We start from the raw sequence: 19,839 nt of genomic DNA, 5'->3' as shown, positions 1-19,839 counted from the left end.
GCGGTGCGCCATTAGAATGTTTTTTTATTACAGTTCGAGCCCTCAGGTTATATTCCACCTAACCCAATCTACATCAGAACCCGCCCACTAGCCCGACTGGTCAGCACGCATCACACACACTAGAGGTCCTGGGTTCGATTCCCAGGCTCCCCAATTTTTATTTTTATGCATTTAAAATGCTGTTTGATATTTATTTGTGTTTAAATATGTTCAAACTTGTTTAAATCATAACAGTAATATTTTTTTATAAAAACAGTAATAATTTTTTTAAAAAATATGTTCAAATTTTTTATTTGAAAATATTTATGAATATGAAAAAGGTGGAGTGGAGGGTGCGGTGGGTCATCGGCGACGGTGGAGTGGGGGAGGATGCAGGCCGGGGGTCGGCGGCGACGGCCGGTGGAGCGGGGGAGGGTGCGGTTGATCGTCGGCGGCGGTGGAGCGGGGAGGGTGCGGTTGATCGTCGGTGGCGGTGGAGCGGGGGAGGGTGCGGTTGATCGTCGGCGGCGGTGGAGCGGGGAGGGTGCGGTTGATCGTCGGCGGCGAGGGGGACGTCGATGTCCCATGAACACGGTTTTCGAAGACCCGGGATCTCTATCTAGCTGGCGATACGTTGTGTCATCCATGCACCTTACGCATCCAGAAAATCCGTGGACTACCTGCCCCGCGAGATAACCGTAGCCGAGATAGTCGTGTAGTAGTGTATTTAAAATGTTGTTTGATATTTATTTGTGTTTAAATATGTTCAAACTTGTTTAAATCATAACAGTAATATTTTTTTATAAAAACAATAATAATTTTTTAAAAAATATGTTCAAATTTGTTATTTGAAAATATTTATGAATATGAAAAAGGTGGAGTGGAGGGTGCGGTGGGTCATCGGCGACGGTGGAGTGGGGGAGGGTGCGGGCCGGGGGTCGGCGGCAGCGGCAGCGGCCGGTGGAGCGGGGGAGGGTGCGGTTGATCGTCGGCGGCGGTGGAGCGGGGAGGGTGCGGTTGATCGTCGGCCGCGAGGGGGACGTCGATGTCCCATGAACACGGTTTTCGAAGACCCGGGATCTCTATCTAGCTGGCGATACGTTTTGTCATCCATGCACCTTACGCATCCAGAAAATCCGTGGACTACCTGCCCCGCAAGATAACCGTAACCGAGATAGTCGTGTAGTAGTGCATTTAAAATGCTGTTTGATATTTATTTGTGTTTAAATATGTTCAAACTTGTTTAAATCATAATAGTAATATTTTTTATATAAAAACAGTAATAATTTTTTTTTAAAATATGTTCAAATTTGTTATTTGAAAATATTTATGAATATGAAAAAGGTGGAGTGGAGGGTGCGGTGGGTCATCGACGACGGTGGAGTGGGGGAGGGTGCGGGCCGGGGGTCGGCGGCGGCGGCCGGTGGAGCGGGGGACGGTGCGGTTGATCATCGGCGGCGGTGGAGCGGGGAGGGTGCGGTTGATCGTCGTCGGCGAGGGGGACGTCTATGTCCCATGAACACGGTTTTCGAAGACCCGGGATCTCTATCTAGCTGGCGATACGTTGTGTCATCCATGCACCTTACGCATCCAGAAAATCCGTTGACTACCTGCCCCGCGAGATAACCGTAAGCGAGATAGTCGTGTGGTAGTGCATTTAAAATGCTGTTTGATATTTATTTGTGTTTAAATATGTTCAAACTTGTTTAAATCATAATAGTAATATTTTTTTATAAAAACAGTAATAAGTTTTTTAAAAAATATGTTCAAATTTGTTATTTGAAAATATTTATGAAAGTATTTATGAATATGAAAAAGGTGGAGTGGAGGGTGCGGTGGGTCATCGGCGATGGTGGAGTGGGGGAGGGTGCGGGCCAGGGGCCGGCGGCGGCGGCCGGTGGAGCGGGGGTAGGGTGCGGTTGATCGTCGGCGGCGGTGGAGCGGGGGAGGGTGCGGTTGATTGTCGGCGGCGAGTGGGACGTCGATGTCCCATGAACACGGTTTTCGAAGACCCAGGATCTCTATCTAGCTGGCGATACGTTGTGTCATCCATGCACCTTACGCATCCAGAAAATCCGTGGACTACCTGCCCCGCGAGATAACCGTAACCGAGATAGTCGTGTAGTAGTGAAAAATATATATATACTAATGGCGCACCGCGTAGTAGTGCGCCATTACTAGTTTAAACTAGTAATGGCGCACTGTGACACGGTGCTCCATTAGTTGTTTTGCAAAAAAAAGAATAAAAAAAATTCAGTACTTGCGCACTCCTTGTCCGGTGCGCCATTAGTATGTATGTAAAAATGAAAAAAATAAAATTATCACTAGTGGCGCACCTTTTGTCTGGTGCGCCATTAGTGTCTTCCACACTAATGGCGCATCACCAACAGGTGCACCATTAGTATATAGTAGTGGCGCACTACTTCCCTGGTGCGCCATTAGTGTCAATCCTATCTATAGCCCTTTTCCTAGTAGTGTATAACTATATTATGTCTTTAGAAAATGGGTTGGCATGCCATAATTAAGATACATGCTGTCTATGTAAACATCATGGCGTGACATAATTCAAATATATGATTTATATACTAAGGAAGTGAGCAGAGGGCAATCGCATATATGATGTGTCAACTAAGGAGATGACATTCAATATTGTGTATATGATGTAAAAGCTAAGCATTGCAATACAACATATGCATTATATGAGTAATATAACCCTGCCAAGTTTGAGCATACACCTCAGGGGGATAATAGGACTGGTCATCTGCCTCTGAATCCTCCTCTGAAGAGCTATCTGTAACCAGCAAGATATCTGCTTCAGCATGTAGCATTGTCTGCTGTAAAGACCTTGTTTTCACTCCAGATTTCTCCATCAGCAATTCAAATGGCTGATGCACAGGAAGAGCAGTTGAATATACAAACATTGTCGACAAAAGCAATGAGAAATACAAAAAAAGGACGGCATGATATAATTCACATATATAACGCTTGCCTAAACAGCATGTCATTGCATAATTCACATACATAATGCCTTGCAACAAGATAACATTGCATAATTCACATATATAATGTCTTGCAACAAGATGGCATTGCATAATTCACATATATGGTAATTAGACACTAAACAGGTGGCATTCACACAAAGCATGTCTAAACTAAGCAAATGACATAGCAATGCAAGATACCATACGCACGATATGAGCAACATAACCCTGCCAAGTTAGGGCATGCACCTCGGGGGGAAATATGACTGGTCATCTGTCTCTGAATCCTCCTCTAAGGAGCTATCGGTAACCAGCAAGACATGCGCTTCGTCAGATAGCATTGTCTGCTCTGAAGACCTTTTTTCCACTCCAGATTTTTCCATGACCGTGTCGAATGGCCGATGCACAGGAAGAGTAATTGAATGTACTAAAATTGTTGACAAATTTAACACGTAACAAAAAAATGATGGCATGATATAATTCACATATAAGATGACTGGCTAACCAGGGTGGCATTGCAAAATTCACATATATGATGCCTGGCTAGACAAGATGGCATTGCATGATTCACATATACGATAAAGAAATTAAACAGATGGCATTGACACAAAGCATGTCTAAACTAAGCAGATGACATCTTTAATGTATACAGTAAGCAATGCAAGGCACCATATGCATGATATTACCAACATCAGCATGCCAAGTTAGAGCGAAGACCTCATGGGGTAAATAAGAGTGGTCTTATCCTTCTGAATCCCCCTCAGAACAGTTATCTTCCTCTTGATTACGATCCGAAATGGGTGGAGGGGGGCTGCCTTTGCGCCCACCATGGAACGACGTCTGCATGAAATTTTATTGCCATGCAAGGCTTGTCTCTTTTGCTCTACATGATCAGTTCCATTGTGTACAATAACTGGCATGCATAGGAATAAAACATAGTGAGATAATGTAAGGAGTGCATGCACAAATCCAGAGTGATGGTAGCAAACTGTGGATAGACCCAAAACCAATGATAGCAGGAAGATAATAGCTTTAGTTAAAAAATACAGATAATGGCTCCTTTAATGTTTGTTTGAACCCAACATGTAACTCATAGTAGACACCGGAGATTAACCAGATAGTAGACAAATAGTACTAATTGTTGCCCCAATATGTACCCCACAACCATTTAAAAACTCAAGTTTCAGCATTAGTTTGGACCTGACTCGGAGTCTAATAGGTGAACACGACGATAATGTAGCATGTCATCATATTAAGCGACGCATAACGTAAGCAGACATGGAAGAGTGCGACCTCTCTTGCGGACCCGTGTAGTCCTCAAGGTCATCTGCTCAGTTGATGATGGTAATGCAGTTGCCGTGGCTGCTGGCGGCGGGGAAGAAGATCTGAGGCGGCGAAAGACAGTCTGGAGAGAGGATCACTGCTGTGGTGAACCCTTCCGTCGAGGGAGCAGGTGAGCTGGGGTGGAACACAGCGCCGCAGGAGCAAGACAAACCACACAAGGTTTTCTTTGACACATATCTGTAACAGAAGTAATTGAGTAAGGGCTTGTTTGAATTTGAGGATTCTAACAATGGAGGGATAGGAAATAGACATGAATAGGATAGGAATGCACGTGTAAAACAGAGAATTTAAAAACACGGGGTTTCTGCCGATCTGGGTGTTTGATTCACAACAATTGGAAGATCACAGGATGCAAAAAAGCATGTTGAGATTAAGTCAAACCACAAGAAAATGTACGGTTATAATGCTACACCCATGCTACTATCTCTTAGTCTTGTGCTTGATGAATAGGAATATGATGTAGCACCCACGGTGCGGCTATATCTCCCATGTGTCGGAGCATGACTTAGAGGCATAACCGCATAGTAGGCATGTCGCAAGAGGGGTAATCTTTACACATCCCATGTACTGAATAAGAAAGGGATAAAGAGTTGGCTTACAATCTCCACTTCACATAATACATAATAACATTACAACATCCAGAATACAACCACGGTCCGACTATGGAACCAAAATAAAAGAAGACCACCCCTAATGCTAGATCCCCGATCGCCCCGACTGGGCTCCACTACTGATCAACTAGAAACGAAAACGGCACAACAATCACGATCTTCATCGAGCTCCCACTTGAGCTCAGTTGCGTCATCTGCACGGGCATCGTCGGCACCTACAGCTGGTTTTGGAAGTAAACTGTGAGTCACGGGGACTCAGCAATCTCACACCCTCGCGATCAAGACTATTTAAGCTTGTGGGCAGGATAGGGTGATGAGGTGGAGCTGTAGCAAGAACTAGCATATATGGTGGCTAACTTACGCAAATGGGAGCGAGAAGAGAAGCAAAGCACGGTCGTGAACTAGAAGTGATCAAGAAGTGATCCTGAAACTACTTACGTTCAAGCATAACACGAAAACCGTGTTCACTTCCCAGACTCCGCCGGAAATAGACCATCACAGCTACACACGCGGTTGATGCATTTTAATTAAGTTAAGTGTCAAGTTTTCTACAACCGGATATTAACAAATTCCCATCTGCCCATAACTGCGGGCATGGCTTTCGAAAGTTCAGAACCCTGCAGGGGTGTCCCAACTTAGCCCATCACAAGCTCTCATGGTCAACGAAGGATATTCCTTCTCCCAGGATGACCCGATCAGACTCGGAATCCCAGTTACAAGACATTTCGACAATGGTAAAACAAGACCAGCAAGACCACCCGCTGTGCCGACAAATCCCGATAGGAGCTGCACATATCTCGTTCTCAGGGCACACCGGATAAGCTAAGCGTACAGGAGCCGACGTAACCCAAGTTGCCAAGGGATGGCCCTGCACGATGCTCTAGTTTGGACCAACACTCAGAGGAGCACTGGCCCGGGGGTTTAAATAAAGATGACCCTTGAGTCTGCAGAACCCAAGAGAAAAAGGCTTAGGTGGCAAATGGTAAAACCAAGGTTAGGCCTTGCTGGAGGAGTTTTATTCAAGGCGAACTGTCAAGGGGTTCCCATTATAACCCAACCGCATAAGGAACACAAAATCAAGGAACATAACACCGGTATGACGGAAACTAGGGTGGCAAGAGTGGAACAAAACACCAGGCATAAGGCCGAGCCTTCCACCCTTTACCAAGTATATATGTGCATTAAAGTAAACAAGATATAATAATGATATCCCAACAAGGAACAAACTCCATCTTCACCTGCAACTAACAACGCTATAAGAGGGGCTGAGGAAAGCGGTAACATAGCCAAACAACGGTTTGCTAGGACAAGGTGGGTTAGAGGCTGGACATGGCAATATGGAAGGCATGATATAGCAAGTGGTAGGAATCGCGGCATAGCAAAAGAGCGAACAACTAGCAATCAAAGATAGAAGTGATTTCTAGGGTATGGTCATCTTGCCTGAGATCTCGCAAGGAAGAAGAACGAGTCCATGAAGAAGACAAACAGACGTAGTCGAACGAATCCTCACAAACGCGACGTTAACGGAACTAACCCGAAGAAGCAACAAAAGAAAGAAGCAAACAACATAGTAAACAACCATCACATAAACATGGCATGATGCACAACCAAGTATGATGCATGTCCGGTTTAAAGAGGCAAGGCATGGCAAAGTGCACAAGCAATCCTACAAATTAAGTGGACCTCAATATGCAACTCCGTTGCATATTGACGAAACACCACGTTTGAATATTTAGTTCACTCCCGTTTATGTACCCAACAATTTTAAATGTTGATTAACATGGCAAGAGGTAAAGCATAATTAAACTAACTATCTAGTCAAGTTTAAATGAGACCGGAAACAACAAACAACAATTCCGGTAATCCCCATATGCGTATTTTAGATTTGGTACTGTTCTGCCCTAAACACAATTTTTTAGAGTTGTTAAACATGCAAAGTAATGTCACCAAGATAATCTATGCATTTTTTCTACCCCATTTACATATAAAGTTTATTAAATTCCGAGTTACGGTTATTTAGTTATGAAATAAAGCATTTTAGCATGGCAATAGGCAAAATTTAAACAAACAACATTTTAAACTTTTTAAACATGGATGAAAATTGCAAATTATGAAACTATAAGAAATTCTAGTCATGTTTCATATATAAATCATTTTAATCCGGTGCACGGATGATGAGTTATTAAATGCATGAAGCTAGGGGGGTTTTCTGTAAATCTGCCGTTCTCTGGATAAAAAGGAAAAATCGCTGAAAGGAAATAATAGAAGCGGGCCAAAATTGCTGGGCCCAAGGTGCACAGGAGAGGGGGCGGCTCACCCATGGGCCGTGGCCCGACTCGGTGGAGGGGACTGGGCCTTGGCGCGCGGCTAGAGAGGAGGTCGACCCACTCGGGCGGGTTGACGATAACGCGCGCGCGGTTTCCTGGCATCGCTCGATGTAGAGGCAGCAGACTAAGGAGGCAAGACATGGGACGGCTTGCGGCAGGGCTGGTAGGAGCAAGAAGCGGCTGGTCGTCGACGCGGTGCAGCAGCAGCGGAAGAGGCACAACAAGGCACTCCAGCGAAGAGCGGGCAGACGGCGGAGCTGCGGTTCCATGGCGGCGATGTCGACCTGCAACTCGATGCAGAAGAAGCAGCGCTGGAACTTGGCATGGGGTTGGGTCGTTCGATCGACAGGGGAAAAAAATGGCAGCAGCAGGTGAGGCCGGCGACGGCACCGGTGGTCGGGGACGGGGCCCAGCCGGCGGAATCCGGCAGGAACTGTCATGGGCAGCGGAGGCCCACCGGATCTGATGGTTTTCGACGAGGTTCCCTGCAGCAGTGCTCCATCGGGCTCCCATGGCGAACCTGCGACGGGTCAGAGAGGGGAGGTGAGAGAGAGAAGAACAGGAAGATGGAATGGGAGGCAGGGAAGAGAGGGGTGGTACGGGCCTGCTGGAGGAGGTCGCCGGTGACACGGCTGGTCGCGAGGACGGCGAGGGGTTCGGGCCTGAACGTAGCTGAGCTCGGCAGCGCTCCAGAAGCATGGCCGCGGGATTGGTCGGGCACGGAAACGGAGGCGATGGTGGTTGGCTACATTGGGATTGGGTAGCAGAGGAAAACGAGGAGGGAGGTGGATCTGGGAGGATCCCGATGGGGATTTGGTCTAGTGGCGGCGGCAGACACGGAATGGATGGGACAGGTTCCTAAATTTTAGGGTTTTGACTGGTTATATAGGTAGGGGATTAGATGTTAGACTATTTGGTCCCTCTGATAAAAATCGGATGGTCCGAGATGAATAGTTTAGGTAGCCCAATAAACAAAACGAAGATGTTTTGTAGATGTTTGGGGATGATCTGGACCCAACGGTGACGACTGTCCGGGTCGGGTCCGGGACAGCTTTCGGACGTGCGCGCGAGGAAGTCCGATGCACTGTGAAAATAGGGTTAGGCATGGGTCTAGGTGGGTTGTGGAGAGCGGGTTGGTCTGCGAGAAGAGGGGAGAGATGCAGCCTGGCATGATTTCCGAAGACCGAAAACGTCCGACAAAAAGACCGGCTATACTGCCGTTATAGTTATCTGTTGGGGCATCAAACAGACCCCAAATGCGATGAAACTTGACAGGCGGTCTATCTACACTATAATAAGACCACACGCGAACTTTCAACCCAATCTGAGAAAATTTTCCGGCCACTTATAAAATAATATTCCGGACGTGCCGCGGGCACGTGCAAGTGTGTCTGGGCTCAGAACGGACAACGGAGAGAACGAGGAGACCGGGACGGATGCAAGTTTTGAAAACATGATGATGCAATGCACATGATGACATGACAAGATGCAACACGCAAGCGAATGACATGGCAACGATGGCGAATAACTGGGAGACACCTGGCGAATCGGTCTCGGGGCATTACATATGAAAAGGAGGAGAAGTGGAAATTAGAATTCCTATGGTTTTTCTTCCAAGGAGACACTAAAGGAACAAATCCTACAGTTTTCCTTTGCTCCATTCCTTTGCACCACATTCATGAAAAGTAGTACCATAGGAAACTTTCCAATTACGATTTTTTTTCATTCACTTTTCCTTTCAAGCACTAGCGATTCTAGTAGGCAGGCTTGAGCAAGGAAAATCCTACACTAAAAAAATGTTTTTGTGCTACTTCTATTACTTTGGACCTAGGCCACTGCCATACTAGCTCAACTCCTAGGCCCATCAACAAATGCATAGCTCAAACACGCAGAGATAAATAATGATGGTGTTTCAAGAGAGTCCATCATGGATAGCTAAGTTGCCTGGTACCTCACTGCTTGTCATATAGTAGGATAAAATAATCGTATTTCCCATTACTACGAGTGCTCAGTGGATAATATATATAACATGTAGAGTAAAAAAGAGATGCAACAAGTGTACAGCCTCTTTGGCGAAGCCATGTCGATCTCAGCGTGATTGGGTTGGCCGGTGAGGATGCTCCGGCTGACTTGGCTGTCGGAGGAGGGGAAGAAGATCTTAGGCGTCTGGAGATGGAGCCCAAGGTACTGCTCTGCTGTGATGGAGGGTTTCATTGTTGGAGTAGCTCCGGTGAGTTGTACAATGCCGAGGCTGAAGCAGGACAAGAGAGACAACGAACAACGTTAACCTGAGTGGAATTCTAATAACATCTCCAATACATGATGTAAAATACATAACCAAAAAGTGCTAGATGTAAAATACATCAGCCGCTCATCTTGAACTTAACTGTCGAAACTGAATTTAACTGTCGAAACTGAACTTAACTGTCGAAACTGAATTTTGCTGTCGAAACTGAACGCACTAGCAAGGTGAGGCTACACGTCGGTCGACTGACTTTTTCATCTCTGGTCAGTCGATTTTGCAGCCGTTGGATACGAAATCAAGGGCCTGCGGTTCATCTTCAACCTCCACCCCCCTGAGCCGCCAGCCACCACCGGCCAAACAACAGCCCCCCGCCGCCCGCGGCCGGCGGTGCGCCGCCCCGCCCGCCCCGAAAACACTCCCCACCCCTGGTCCGCCGCCGCCCCGGCCATCCCTCTAGGCCCCCCGTGCCGAGCTTTTTCTTCGGCGAACCCCACGCCACCTCCCCGCCAACGCCCCGCCACCGCCGGCGACCACCGCCCCCATCCTGAACCCTAAGATAGATAGTGGGGTACCTCTCCGGCGAGCCCCCCTCCCCGCTGCAGCTGGTTCTTCCTTCACCCCGGCGAGCCCCCCCACCCCCTAAAAATCGACTGACCCAAAAGTCGATTCAGTCGACTAAGTGTAGCTAAATCGGAGCAGCATTGCAAGAAAGAGCAAGAGCGAGAGCAGTAGCGCGAGCAAGAGCAATAGCAAGAGAAGACTAGGTAGGGGACCGAGAGCAAGAGTAGAGCAGCAACGAGAGCGAGAGCTAAAGCAGCAGCAGCTCCTACTGATGTGGACGTCGCCGCCGAGGGAGCGATGCCATGGAGGAAGTGGCCGGCGACGCCGCCGTGGATGGAGCCGTGCCATGTCGGCTCGGGACCGAGCACCAGCAGCACCGTGAGATCGAATCAAGAAGAAAATGCGCCGATTATTGTACAATCTCTTTGGTGGCGCCGATTAGGCCGTAGCTTCATCCGAGGAAATGTTGATGATGATGATCTTCCGGTGGTGCAAGTGAAGATGGCGGTGTGGGAATGGAGGTGGCGCGAAAGACGAGGGGAACATCGCGGCAGCTCCTTGGAGGTGGAGGACGGGGTGGCTGAACCGGCGAGACGATGAGATTGACGATGGATCCTCATCCGGTACGGTGGATGAGGGACGTCGAGGTGTTGCTGTGGACGACGTCGTCGGGGAAGAGGCTCCGACTGGGTGGCGGACGGAGCAGGGTGTGGGATTCCGTCGCGGGTTTTCGTGACCTCGGTGTACGAATGGGTGGGCGGATGGGATGGAAGTGGGGAACCATGGCTTAAAGACGCGCTTGTCCGAAATGTGGGGTAAGTTACGAAAGTACCCCCACCGATTTGAGGCGGTTCTTTCGGTTCAGGGGTGCCACGGGCATTTCGTGTGTCGGGATTTCACAGGAGGTGGGAGTTTTCGCGCGCGTTGTAATTTTGGAATAGCAAGGCGCGAGTTGAGATGGAGCGAGTTGTCGGAGCACAACGAGACAAAGGTATATCTGAAATATTTTGGGCTAACAAGGCGCGGGTTGAAGAGGCAGGAGTTTCACAACACGATAGACAGAGACGTTAGCTTGAATTTTTGGCATAACAAGGCGCGGCTTGAAATTTCGGAAGAACAAGCTTAACGTGTACCCAAAAAAGACACAATTTGCACCTCAACACGCACAACACACACACAAACACCATTTAGACTAGAGTAAGGTACACGTGCATTGCACGCATGAGATTTGGCAACCAAATTATGAATAAATACCACATTATAGCATGCAAGCTTTGAGTCATATATGCATGATGTAGATGTTCGTTTAATTCTTATAGTTCATTTCATTCAAAATCATCTAGTTTTTATAAGAAAGCTAATCTATTTTAAGATTCATGTAGAAAAACATTTGGGCAATTCTGATACAGAAGATTCTAGAACAAATAAGAAGTGCTTGTGTTTTGATGTTTGTGCATTATGCTTAAGTTCAACCATGGAGTCTTCTAGATTATACATGTGGCAAAATCTGGTGGAATCTAGATGATATCCAACGACCAGTAGTGCTCAAATTTGTCATCTTTGGACCGTCGGATTCGCCTCATCCAACGACCATCTTTCAAAGTTAAAGTTACCCGCACACAATATAAAAAATATAAAATATAATATATATAGGGGTATAGATATAGATATGTGATGCGAAAGCCGCCCATGATCTCCAATTAGAATAGTGTGTCCATGCATGGATGCGACGTGGCCAAATGATGTCTGCCATCGGTATCTCAAATTCAAATCAGTCTGACCTTGTTCAATGTGTATACATTACAACATACTCGTTTCCAAACCACACCGCACGGATCTCCGTTATATTCATGCATGCATGGGTTTCGAACATCAGGATCTCTTATTCAAATATTTGAATTCAACTTTACATTGATAATGACCTCACCTATTCTTTTACACCCACACAGTAGTCTTCTATTTATAATTGTACCACTAACTTTCTCTCGTGCATGCATGCACACACACTACTAGTCGGCATTATCCATCGCACGCATGCAATCTTTTTCTTCAGGTCAGTCTCCCATGAAGGCACACACCCACACACATCCCCCTCTCCATCATATCGGGCATTCTTTATCTCTCACGCGTGCATGCGCAACGATCGATGTTCCTCTATGTATGTGTGTATATAGCTAGGTCTTTCATAGTTTTCCACACAAACCGATCAATCGATATATCCAGTGAGGTCTCACCCTCTTTCCCACGTCCACATCGATCAATCTATACCTCTCTATATAGGATTACCATATATAGCTAATACACCCACATTAATTATATATCCAACGTCCCCCTCTCATCATACATGCCTTCTGCTTCATCTCTCAGACGCGTGCACAATGGCGAAGACAGGGGCAGTAAGGGCCCTGCCCCCCTCCCCCCTAACATCACTATATATCGAGGCTAATATGAATGTGATCATTAGACAATTGCTACTAAAAATGGTTTAAGTTCATGAATTGACCCTCCTCGTAAAGGATTAGCAATGCTTGGCCCCTAACTCATTTATTTTTCATGGCTCCGCCACTTCGCGCAACAGCGCACGTGTTCGCCCCCTCTCTCTAAATATCGATCTCACACTTCTGCATTCCTTCATAGTCTCCCTCCACTCGGCCCCTCGCACCATGTTCTAGCCCCCAGCAGATTTTGCCACATGTACAATCTAGCAGACTCCATGGTTGAACTTAAGCATAATGCACAAACCACAAAACAATAGTGGTTCTCTTTTGTTCTAGAATCTTCCGTATCATAACTTTATGCTTTACAAGCACAATTCCATGAATCATAAAATAGATTAAGGGCTTCTTTGATTCAAAGGATTCTCAAAGGAATTTTGGAGGATTCTAATCATTAGGAATTTTTCCTATCTTGGTTGTTTGATTCGTAGGATTGTAAACCATAGGAATTTTTCCATATGATTCATTTGCACTAGATTTCATAGGAAACATGCCATCCACTCAAACCTCTTTGAAAGAATTCTGCGTTTTTTCTATGCACAATCAAACACTCGTACAATCCTGTAGGATTCAAGACGACATTCCACTATAATCCCATGTTTTTCCTATTCCCGCGTTCTTAGATTTTTTGTAAAAACTAATTGATTTTGAATGAGATGAACTATAAGAATTAAACGAAGGGCTCCATCAGGCATATATGACTTAGAGCTTACATGCTGTAGTGTGGTATTTATTCATAATTTGGTTGCAAAATCTGATGCGTGCAATGCACGTGTACCTTACTAGTACTTCGAGTAAGTGCAAAACATGTAAATTAGAATACCAATGGCACACTATACAGTGTCTCTGTTATAGTTCATGAAGCCACGTGGCACATGTGGAGGCGTTGTCGCGACCTCCTTGCGTGGATTGATCATAGTGACGTGCTGCTGGTTCCAGAAGAATGTACTCGTCCTCCCTGAGCCATACTGGCGCTACATGCACGAAGTCAAGATGTGCACACACGCCACGCACGCACTCATTCCCTCGCACGCACACGCGGGTACACGGGCAGACGCAATTTTGTACCAAGATCCACCCCATGTGATAATTTGACGCTGTAAAGTCGTTCACTTCATTGATGGTCAATTAATACAACGCATGCAAATTGAGTGGACGTGAGGGCGGAAGAAAGACATTATTACTCCACTGCGCGCATGCGAGTAGTTAAATCGTGGGTTGCTAGTAGTACTTCCATTGGTCTCCTTCGTATTTTGTGCCAATTTTTGAAAGTAACATAATATTTAAGCATTTGAGCAGTGTAGTACTTGAAATTTATGCTCCGCTAAACTCATCGGGAGCCGTTTCGGGCGTCGAAACCAAAACCATCAATTAATCTTTACCTTGTTCCCATCACATTCGAAAGCCTGCTCACACCTACTAGTACGTACCAAACCTGAACGTGTTCCCACTATGCAGGTATTAGTACTAGTGCTAGTACTTAGGTTATAAAAAGGGGAACTACCTAACCGAAAATTACTGTACCTTTCCTCCTCATAAGAGCTTCTTCTTCGTCCTTCGTTGCCATGGCCGGTGAGCAGAGCTCTAGGTCGAGAACTACTCATTACAAGGGAGTGGCAACCAAGGCTGCGAAAAAAAAGAGAGGGCTCGCTGCCACGCAGAGACCTCGAAAGATCTCTCACGGGCAGGCGATGGCTCCCAGGAGCACCCTAGCCGTGGAGGCCAACATGCCAAGCCAGCGGAGCTGGAGTTGTTATCCCTCGATGGCATGCCCGATCAGCTCAATAAGCATCTCAATAAGCAGAAGGAGTTCATCCAAGGCTTGATGGAGTTGCTGAAGGAGAGCCTCGACGACATGCCCGCTGAGCTCAATCAGCAGGGGGAGTTGACCGCCGGCTTGGTGATGCTGCTGAAGAAAAGCATTGCCTCGGAGAAGAAGGCGACCGGCGAAATGGAGGACAAGGCAAAGCTCTGCCACGAGATTGACCTGTTGAAGGAGAAGAACGCCGGCTGGAAGAAGCTGCATGAGAATAGTAGTTCCTCGATGAAGATGCTGCAGGCCCTCGTCATGGAATAGAAGGAGGAGTTGGCGAAGCTCCGCATCGAGGACCCGGCTGCTGTCAAGGTACGTAATGCGGCCGTGGAACAGATGATGAAGGCTCGCGTCGAGAAATCCCGCGTCATGGACAGAATGAAGAAGATGGCGGAGGAGACACGCAAGCAGATGGAGGTCATGTAGGCGATGAAGAAGCAGTTACGACTCCGCGGCGAATTAGATCATTTGGGGTGATAATATTCCTTCTTCTTTTGCTCCTGTGTTTCATCTTTTGCTTCGGGTGTTTTGCCGCACGTGTCACGTTCTCTGCGAGGCATGAATAGAACAATGGTTTTTTTAGGGAATGAATAGAATAATGCTAACAATGAGATGACTAGCAAATTAGATCATTTTTTATCGCCATATGGCACTGGGCTGCCGTGTTTCGTGCTCCTCCGTCGCAGTACTACTCCAGTGGAAAACTTGAGTATACCGCATGGTTCTTTGCACCTCCTTGATCAGGTCGTCAGCGCATTTATACGAGCAGTCAAATCACAAGGCCCCGCCTTCTAGCAGTAATGAGCCGTCAAATCACAAAGGCCCTCCCCTCTCGTGAAACCGACCAAGCTAGACTGCCCCGCCCTCTAGCCTTTTAAAAAATGTATACTTTTTTACAGCAGTAGTATCGATGGATTGCACCATGGAGCAAAACTTGAAATCAAAAAAAAGGTGGTACATATAGAGAGCGCTCGTCGCCAAATTATGCATATAGTACTATTAAAAAGGCTAGTCACAATAGTGGTGTCCAGCACAACCCACCCCTCAAATAAAACTAAGAGGGTGCTTGGATACGTTTTAGTCCCATGACTAAAAGTAGTGGGACTAAAACATGCTAGCCTCACCCACGCTTGGATCCAAATACTAAAAAGGCTAAAATCAAGTTAATGAGCATTTATTATCCTCCAAACCCTCCAATCCAGAACTCGCCTATATTAAAGAAGAGGGGTTAAATGAGTAGAGAGAGGACTAACCCACATTTTAGTAGGGGTACCTTTGACTAAAAAAAATTAGTCTCAAGACTAGTTTTAGCCCCTCTTTAGTCAGGGGTGCTTGGAACTTTAACATCTTAAAGAGACTATTTTTAGTCAGACTAAAAGAAGTCTCTTGGATCCAAGCACCCTCTAAGCATCCTAGAATTATTTGACAAAACTAAGCACCCTGAAATTCTTTGACAACTAAACTGATGGCTATATGATGTTGGCCATATATATTGTATGTATATAATGTGAAGAAACGAGTGGTAGTACTATACCAACTAAAAGATGAAATGTAAGAAATACTAGTATGTACGTATTGAAGAGTTAAAGTAATGAGAAGAAACATAACATAGTTCTGCTGGGGGCTCAGCACAACACACCCCTCAAATTAAATTAAGCACACCTGAAATTAAACTTTGCAACTATTTCGGTAGACACTGCATTAGAACCACCATGAGCAACGATACTGCCACCTTACTCGGAGTCCTCGTCCACGTCCTCGACTTCGTCCTTGTCCCTCTTCCTCTTGGCCGATACTTCTTTGCTTGAACCGCACACTTGGCTGTTGCTCTTCATCCAACCCTTGTAGATATTGAAGCAAAGGTAGCCATCCATTGCAGTGTAGTGGATGTGGTCTATATCTAGTACATTCCGCTGCCATGCATGACGATGAAACGTGTATGGAGGTTTCTCCAGTTTACTGTACGAAGGATGAACCATGGCTCCTGCCAGGGTCAGTATTGAAGGCTGACGAGAGGACACCAGCCGATTCTTCTGGAGGTTGAAGGGGTTGCCTACAACGAGACCTATCCGACGCAGGGCATCCCTATAGTTCTTAAAGTCTACAGTAACGAATTTCACTGTTTTGTCCTTGAGGAAGTTCTTAAGATCCTGGCACTCAACGTCGGCATGTCATATGTGGTAGACCAAGCAAATGTTATGTACGCAAACCTGGATCACGGCGGGCTTCTTCCTCTCTTCGTCCTTTAGATCCTTCTCTGGTCCCAGGACTGTGGTGTACTCAACATATAGCCCAGCGACCCACTCATCATCTGAGTTTTCGAACACGCGTCTGAAGCGAGAAAGGCATTCTTTCACCGTCGCGAAAGAACGGGTGTAGATGACGTCAAACTCATCGACGGTGATGGTTCTAACCTTTTACTCACCGCCGATCGTGGATATTTGAGACGCCATGGATTTGGGAGGAGGGTTAGGATTAGTGGAACTGCCGTAATGTGAATGGACGGGACGACTAGGAGCGAACCGCCGTAGTATTGAAGGACGTGCGGGGACGAGTAGGAGCGAACTGCCAGCGTGTGAACGGCAGGGTAGTGGCTTTCCATTGTCCCAGGATACGGGCTTCCGAGAGCCCTTGGATCTAAGATCGAACGGTTGCATGGCGTGATTCTAGACCTATGGGTGAATATCCTATCCTGGAGGGTTATTCTGCAAATTTTTAGCAACTTAGCATGCGACCGTTTGATCTCAGATCCAAGGGCTGCCAGCAGCCCGTATCATGGTCGCGCCTACCACGACCGTCGCGTCGCTCGCGCGGTCGCGCCCTTGGGGATTTAACATGGTGCGTTAGGCTATCTGATGTTGGCATGTCAGACATAGTCATCACTTAGTCACTCATACTTCAATAAGGTTGGCTATAAGTGTATTTTTTTTACTCCTCTCTATCTCTTTCTTCATAATGGAGGTGGTCAGGAATCGGGAGACTCAGGCCGGTCGTAGTGCCGCAGTTAAAATGATAATGGAAAGTCAAATCACGGGGCCCCACCTGTCCAGTAGTAACTCGCTGTCAGATCACACAGCCCTACGTTTGGAGCAGCCCACTCCCTCGTCTTCTCGCGTCTCTGTCGAACTGACTAGGCGGAACTGCCCCGCCGCCTACCGTGCAAGAAAAGCCCCACCCTCGACATTTAAATAGTATAAAGTATACTAATTTTGTATCCATGGATTGCGTCCGCGCCATGGAGCAAAGCGTCTAGAAAACGACGGTACACATGTACGGAATATACAGCACGCCCGTCGCGTTTGCGTCGCACCCTAGACAGACGGTCGGTCTGGCAGGCTGCTCTCCGAATGGAATGCGCGTCATATGGCGTTTGCACACACATGTGGGACGGCAATTGAGCACCGACCATAGGCACACTCCCTGGCCCTGCAAGTCGGGTGACTTAATAGAAGAGGGAGACGAGCGATAGTACTAGAGAAGTATTGTACTACGTTGGTGCCTGGACGATCCCTGCAAGACACGGAAGATCTGTTCATCCATGCATGTGACCAGACTCCAGCAGACACGCCCGGATTGGCTATCGTCTACATATCGTGCAGGTTGTGTTGTACATGGTTGTAGTTGTGGTTAGAAATCTAAAAAAAGGTTTCTTGTCATCTCGCAAAATTAGGTGTCATGTGCTTCGGATCACTGTGAGGGTTAAACAGCGACAACTGAGTTGGGCTAGTCATTGGGGGCACATGCACGAACAGTGACTACTCGGCTGCCATCTCGGTCGAGCCGACTATGTTAATTAGGACATCTATCGACGGACCCCTTTTCTATGAGTTTATCTTTAATTTGAGCTTCGTTCCTCGTCTAGTTTGTCCGTCGGGATTCATGTTGTCTCCTTTGGGCAGTGAGGTTATGATTTCTTGTCATGTGGCATTTTTTCGTGTTATATGCTATAATCCGGCGCTTCAGATCAAAATGATGACAACTGCGCCTCCTGGCCACGTGTATGAAGACTTCTCAACAGTCATTGACGAGGTCAAGCCGGCACCGGTAGACAAAAGAAAACTAGTACTACTCCACTATATAGGCAGGAGCCTCCGCGCTTGCTTGCTAGTGTTGCTCTCTTCACACTGTCTCGGCCTCTCCAGATCTAAACACGACAGCGGTGGCCACACTCTCTCTCTGCTCACCGTTGGTCACAGATCCAGCCGGATCCTCTCCGCCGGGGAAGGTGAGAAGGTGCAACGTTCACGCGGTCGTCCTCGGCGACGGCTCTTACCCACTGCTGGGCGCGTCCCGATCAGCCTGCCTTGCCGTTCTCTCACATGCACCACTGGCGAGGGAGGGCCTCCGACCCCTTCTTCCTCGCTGACGTAGTGTGGGCAGATCCGGCCTCCCTCCGCCCACCCAGTGACATCCCGGCGACCATTAGGTTTAACTTCCTTCGAAACCGGCCTTGCTCTACTTCCCGAGCTCCTGATGTCGCTGCATTTGTATCTTTTACTATTTCTCAGGCCCCCTCGTAGATAGGATCGATCGGCTGTTTGAAAACCACCTAATCTTTTTACGTTTAAGAGGTAAAACTAGTTCATGCACTCGAATCTAGTACTACTTGGTTCAAACAAGGAAGAAAGGGGGTGGGGGTGGGGGAGGATTTTTTACCTGAATCTAGGACTTGGTCGAAAGAGGAAACAATGGGGGCGAAAAGTAGCAGAGACTGGCTATCCAACTGGTCTCTAGGTCTAATAGGGAAATAAAGGGAAACGCAGTACAAACTAAATATAAACCCGATCTATTGTTTGAAAAAGGAAAGGAAGTGGGGACTGGGGGACAAGTCAACAGAGTAAGTCCAGCCCTAGATTTGCTAGCCTCACACAATATAAGGTGGCTATACCGAACAAAAATGGGACCAACCCAGATATCCTATTCTGATGTGTGTTGCCCCGAGCCACTCTTATGTAATGCCACTGGTAAAATGTAGCAGTCGCACTGTTAAAAGTAAGGACACGTTAAACCAATGTTGTTTTCAATGCAATGCCTCCAGTGATATGAATCAATGGCACTTCTTTACGTGTCCTGCTAAAATTTCCCATTAAGATAAGTTGGTTCTTTTCGTTAGAAATGCAACTGTCCTGGTCTGCCTACTCCCCCGTGCCCAAAGTAATGTCGTATTTAACGGTTTTCATAGTTAATCCTAATGCCCACACTAATATCTAGCAATGCCAGTGCTTTAGAAATTGCTACTGTCCTTGTAGGATTGCCATTCAGATAAGGAACATGCTTCTTTTCATTTGATGCATGTTTCATCACTTGTTAGTCACCCTCCTTTCCACCTTTTTTTGTGCAAACAGAGATATACATTTCACGCTCGATCTTAGCTGAACTACACAAATGATATCCAAATTATAGTTGAGCGTTCCAGGAGCTTCACAACCAACCTTTATGTTGCTCAATTTTATTGCAACTAATGAAGAAGAAGCTCCGTGGGT

This window comes from Triticum urartu, chromosome 5A (assembly GCF_056163025.1).
Source record: "Triticum urartu cultivar PI428250 chromosome 5A, HENAU_Tu73, whole genome shotgun sequence".
Classification (NCBI taxonomy): Eukaryota; Viridiplantae; Streptophyta; class Magnoliopsida; order Poales; family Poaceae; genus Triticum; species Triticum urartu.
Note: the sequence above shows the minus strand (reverse complement) of the source record.